This window comes from Lontra canadensis, unplaced genomic scaffold (genome assembly GCF_010015895.1).
Source record: "Lontra canadensis isolate GAN:19392208 unplaced genomic scaffold, GSC_riverotter_1.0 scaffold121, whole genome shotgun sequence".
Classification (NCBI taxonomy): domain Eukaryota; kingdom Metazoa; phylum Chordata; class Mammalia; order Carnivora; family Mustelidae; genus Lontra; species Lontra canadensis.
This window is the reverse complement of record NW_022631115.1, coordinates 3944987-3950799: the sequence shown is the minus strand read 5'-3', so window position 1 is coordinate 3950799 and position 5813 is coordinate 3944987. Positions and strand designations below refer to the sequence as shown.

General features: G+C 40.3%; 1 pseudogene; it reads left to right on the top strand.

The window, feature by feature from the left end:
* The first annotated feature begins 937 nt into the window (after positions 1-937).
* Positions 938-4880, top strand: LOC116857260 (annotated as a pseudogene).
* The last annotated feature ends 933 nt before the right edge of the window (positions 4881-5813 follow it).

Below are 5813 nucleotides of genomic sequence, written 5' to 3'. Positions count from 1 at the left end.
AAAAGGAAGAAAGGGCCCACACACAAAATAATATAGCATGCACTGACAATCTTTTGTTAGGTCTCTTGAATAATTATTTTTATAGAACAAGTAAACATAAATTTTAAACAGAAGGTGAGTTGATAGACATTGCTAAATATTAGCCAAAAATAAAATCACAAAATTAGGGGCACCTGGGTGGCTCAGTGGGTTAAAGCCTCTGCCTTCGGCTCAGGTCATGATCTCGGGGTCCTGGGATCGAGCCCCATATCGGGCTCTCTGCTCGGCAAGGAGCCTGCTTCCTCCTCTCTCCCTCTCTGCCTGCCTCTCTGCCTACTTGTGATCTATGTCTGTCAAATAAATAAATAAAATCTTTAAAAAAAAATCACAAAATTATGGTCAACTATTCCAATACCTGAGGGTCTCGATATAGTTAAGATATATTATATATATATGTACATATATATGATATATTTAAATTAAATATAAATAAAACTGTTGAAGATTTAAGAAGCTAGTATGTACATTATCATAAAATATTAAGACCTGGAATTCTGCCTCTGTTTAAGATGTAGGCCATAGCCCCAAGTCTGCTCTGAGATGACAATGAGATAAAATGATAACTTTAAAAGATCACTGCATACATATATATTTTTTGAACACTTCAGATATCTGGGGAATCAAAAGAGTCTTAAAAAAAACTAAATTTCATCGACCGAAGTGTTCTTTTAGCTGAGCAAAAATCAACTTTCCTCCCTGAGGCACATGTTGAGTATAAAAACAGGCAAGAAAAGCACTAAGCTTGTCATAGACAAAGGGACTCTTCGTGGAGGATGAAAAACTAATTGAGACTTTAAAAACCAAATAAGCTCTTTGGGATTGGGATTTTTGATATATTAAGCATTCAGCTGCCAAATGACTCCAAAGGGTTTTCACTAAGTAATGGTTAATGCAAGAAATGGGTGTCTTGGAGGAAAAGGTAGAGATGGGGTGGCTGGGTGGCTCAGTCAGTTAAGCATCTACCTTTGGCTCAGGTCATGATCCCAGAGTCCCACATCAGGCTCCCTGCTTAGTGGAGAGTCTGCTTCTCCCTGGGACCCTCCCCTTTCTTGTGCTCTTTCTCATTCTCTCTCTCTCAAATAAATAAATAAAATCTTAAAAAAAAAAAAAAAAAGGAGGGGAAAGCAGAGAGAGAAGGCTCACACCCTTCAGTGCAAAAGGAAAATCCTTCTAGCATAGAGGACAGCCTGAAATTGATACAGGATAGGTGTTCTATCCCTGAATGCAACCTAGCCCTAACTCAGATAATTTAATCAAATGATCATCCTCTCACATCACTGATTCTTATAAGCAGCACTATTATTATGCCACAATGACCAGTATACTGTCAGGAGAACAAAAGAAATAAAGCATCCAATACAATCAAATTGACATAAATATTTAAAAAGCAGAAAGAAAATAAGAACATGCTGCTTTTAACAGAACAACAGAAAGAAGCCTGCTATTTATATAAAGCCATGAAATCCAGAATAAAATGCACGTGGACTAGATTTATGCCCACACTTTAAAAAGACAATAGATATAGGTAGATAGATAATAAATAAATAAATCAGTAAACAAACAAATTAATAATAACAAGCTGAAAAAAACTGCTGAGTTGAGGAAAGGGAGCTGAGATTCTGAGTACACCAAAGCAGCATTAATTTAGAAGATATATTAACAAAGAGGAGAAAGATGCACAGAGTGAGAAATTAAGAAATCTGCAGTTAGTCTTGAGTATTCAGCAAAACACTGATTGGGGCATGCATGCTCTGGAGGAAAGTTCTGGAAACCACAGCATCACACAGAGGCAGCAATACCTAGTACTCATATAGCCAGGCAATGACTCTTCAGCAGGAAATGGGAACTCTCATGATTCCTAGGCATTGGGTAGAGCCCACAGAAGGATTTTGCTTCAGGAAAAAGAGCTGAACCAAAATCAGTTCTGGTCTCACCAAAAAAATCTTAAAATCAAGATATAAAAAAAATCAAGCCATATCTCTGCCCAGAGACTCTGTGGCCTTGTCACTTTCAGGCCCAGGAGCCTAACTGGAAAGAGAAGAGATTAAAACTAGTGAAATTAAAAAGAGAGAGATTAAAAAAAAAAAAAAAAAGGAGGAGGAGGGGCACCTGGGTGGCTCAGTCAGTTAAGCATCTGCCTTTGGCTCGGGTCATGATCCCAGGGTCCTGAGATTGAGCCCCTCCACAGTAGGGCTCTCTGCTCAGCAAGGAGTCTGCCTCTCCCTCTCCCATCCCCTTCCCATGCTCATTCATGCTCTCTCTCTCACTCCACTCTCTCTCTCTCTCTCTCTCAATTAAATAAAGAATAACATCTTTAAAAATAAATAAAGAGAAGGTTGAGGAAGAAAAGTGTAAAAAAGGGAAAAAAGAAATACTTTAAAATATACATATAATTAAAAGAAGTAGAATAAAATAAATATAATTGAATAAAATGGAAAAGAGAAAGAAAGTGAGAATCCTTATTGAACACCATTCAGTGAAGCCATCTGGCTAGGTCCACTGTGGAGGGCTGGTGAGCCAACAGCAGCTGAACCCAGTCTCCCTCAGGCTTGGGAGCTGCCCACCTTGGGTGGTCCACCCAGGGCTTCCACAGTGGCACTGACAAATTTTTTGTTTCCCCTTCCACTGGCTGCTGTAATCTTAAACTGCCAAGAGGCTGATGTCTGTATCTACAGAGCAATGCATGTCCTGGGGGTCCTATGAGCAATATTTGGAGGCCTCTTGATGGACAGCTGAAATTTACAAACTCCCAGGAGGGTCATACTGGTTTTGAAAGCCTTTTGTCTGTGGTAATGCTTTCGTGCTGAGCTGACCTTGAACTCTTTGCTGGCTTGCATCTCTCTGTGCTACAGCTTCTCTTAGCTTCACTCTGCACCAACTGTGGGCATGATGTAGGCCCCAGCTCTGAGAAGAGGCCCCTTTGACCTGTGTGATCCCTACAGGACATCCTCCTGATGGGATTTGGGGTGGCGGGGGCAGGGGAGATGAATGCTGTAGCCCCAGCTGCCTCTGTATGGGAGTGACTTGCAGTTAGAAGGCAGGGAGGCCTTGCTAAATGAAAATGTCAGTCCGGTGGTGCCTATGCTGTCCATTCAGGTTTGTGTTACATGATCACCATGCTCCCTGGGTTATAACTCTGTCAACTTCCAGCAGCTAATTGATTCTGAGTGTGCCTTGGACACCACGAAATTTGATGTGATTAAGGGAAAGCCACTTCGTATCATGCATTCTCCATCTTTGAGAGAATCTTGTACATGAATTGTCTTCATCCAGATTGTGGACAAATCTCTAGGAAAAAAGGCAGTTTACAATACTTCTGCTCTTGGAAACACTCTGTCCTTCAAGGTGGTATGTGATGAGAACAGCCCTAAGGGTTATGCATTTGCCCACTTGGAGACCCAGGGCATTGCTGATAAGGTCTTTGGAAGACAAACAGCAAACTCCCCAATGACTTTCCAGTGTTTGCGAGCAGATTCAAATCTCCAAAGAATGGGAAGCTGAATTTGGAGCCGAAGCCAAGGAATTCACCAATGTTGCTCTCAAAAACTTTGAGGAAGAGGTGAATGATGAGAGTCTGAAAGAGCTATTCAGCCAATTTGGCAAGACCCTAAGAGTCAAGGTGATGAGAAATCCCAGTGGGAAATCCAAATGCTTTGACTTTGTGAGCTGTGAAAAGCCTGGGTATGCCAGTAGAGGCCTGGAAGAGATGAATGGAAAATAAATCATATTTATAGACCCTTCACAGAGAAAAAAAGTGGGTGATGGGTTGAGATGAAGTGGAAAATCTGAATAGCAGAAATGAGAGAACTGACCAATATCAAGAGGTGAATCTCCACACAAATAACGCGTGTAACAATGAGAAGTCAAGGGAAGAGTTTTCTCCCTTCAGATTACTCACCTGTGCTAAGGTAATGCTGGAGGATGGGAAAAACAGAGGATTTGGCTTCATGTGTTTCTCCTTTCCTAAAGAGGCAATCAAAGTAGTCATCGAGATGCATGCAGGCATGCTGACTCTGAGCCACTGTATGTTGCTCAGGCACAGGAAGGAAGGAAGAAAAAAGGCTCACCTGACCAACAAGTCTATGCAGCAGATGGCCAACGTCATCTTAAATCAGTTCCAGCCAGCAGCCAAGAGCTACTTTGTGCCAGCAGCTCTACAAGCTCAGGGAAGACTTTTACATTACACACCTCACCAGTTAGCACAGATGTTGGCAGCAAAGTGGGAGACTCCAAGGCTTCCGAGGAATACCATGCATTATAGGCCAGTCTGGGCTTGTCCAACTCTTTGCCATCTGGCTCCAACTGGTAATGTTCCATCCTCTCATGGCCTCCCTACTGCCACTCAGAGACTCAGTGTTCTCACGGCCAAAGTATAGAACTTAGCACCTCATGCTGCTGTTGCTGTTACTGCCTTGCAGATATGCTCCCAGAGTCTGCAGCCTTCACCCTGTCTGTCATACTGCCTCTGCAGGCACCCCAGCCTCTTTGCATGTGATGGCACTAGAGCCCCTGACCACTTCCTTGCTGGCCATGGCACCTCCCAGGAACAAAAGCAGATGCTGGGATACCAGCCGTTTCGTTCATCCAAACAATGCATTCAAACTGGTTGGAAAGACAATAAGGACTGGCAAGTCTGAGCTACTACACATTCCAGAGTCTACTGAATCCCTCCACCCTAAAGTGGACAAAGCTGCTGTTCTACCTTTCCTCATGCTAAGAAAGAAGCTGTCCAGAAGTTAATGTCTGTTGCCATTGCTACATCTTATACAAGGAAAAAAAAAAAAAATCATGAGCCACATAACCCCTTATGGAATTCAGCTCAAGGTTTGAAGATTTCCTAGCTTAACCTGTGGACTTCAAAACTAAGAACCACAAATGGCAAATTTAGTTGGTCACTTTCTATCAAAAGGTCAATTATGAAGTACCTAGCATTTTTCAGTTAAAGGAATATATTCTCTGGATTCTGCTATTGTCCAGACAATGTTAACTATTGTGTTTTTTCCTATTGTGGGCTTTGATTTTTCCTCTAGAAATTTGTTTTATTTAATGTAGCTAAGTCTTAAGTTTTTCAATAAAAAAATTCATGAAAAAAGATTAAACCAATTCCAAGTAATATAAATGTATCCCAAATAAACTAAAAGTCATGATAGAAGTAATAAAATATTCAGTACCATGAGAAAAAGTTCGCAATATCTAGAACGTTAACAATGATTACCAGAAAGGCAAAAAAGCAAAATACGTCCCATAATGAGGAGAAAAAGTCATTACTCATCCAGAATTGGCAGGAATTAGCTGACAAAGACATTTAAGTAGTTACTGTAACTCTATTGCATGTGTTCAAAAATTGAAGTAGAGTTGTGGTGTTACAGAGACCCAAATCAAACTTCTAGAGCTAAAACTAAATGTTTCTGGATGGATTAACAGTAAACTAGATACACACAAATTGGAATTAGTGAAGACAAAGCAATAAAAATTATCAAATAGAAATGTGAAGAGAAAAAATTTAACAGAGCATTATTGACCATAAGTATAATTTCAACCAACCTAATATATGGTATTCAGTCTCCAAAAGGGATTTTTTTGAAGTATTTTAAGATGTAATTGCCTAAAATTCTCTAATTCTATGAAAAGTATAAAAATCGCAGATCTGAGAGGTTCAATGTAACTTTTTAATCAAATTGATTAAAATCTGTGATAAATAGAAATTTTATAAACAGCCAAGGAACAAAAACAAGCTACAAGTTATGCACAGTAGGACAAAGATAAGGATGCAT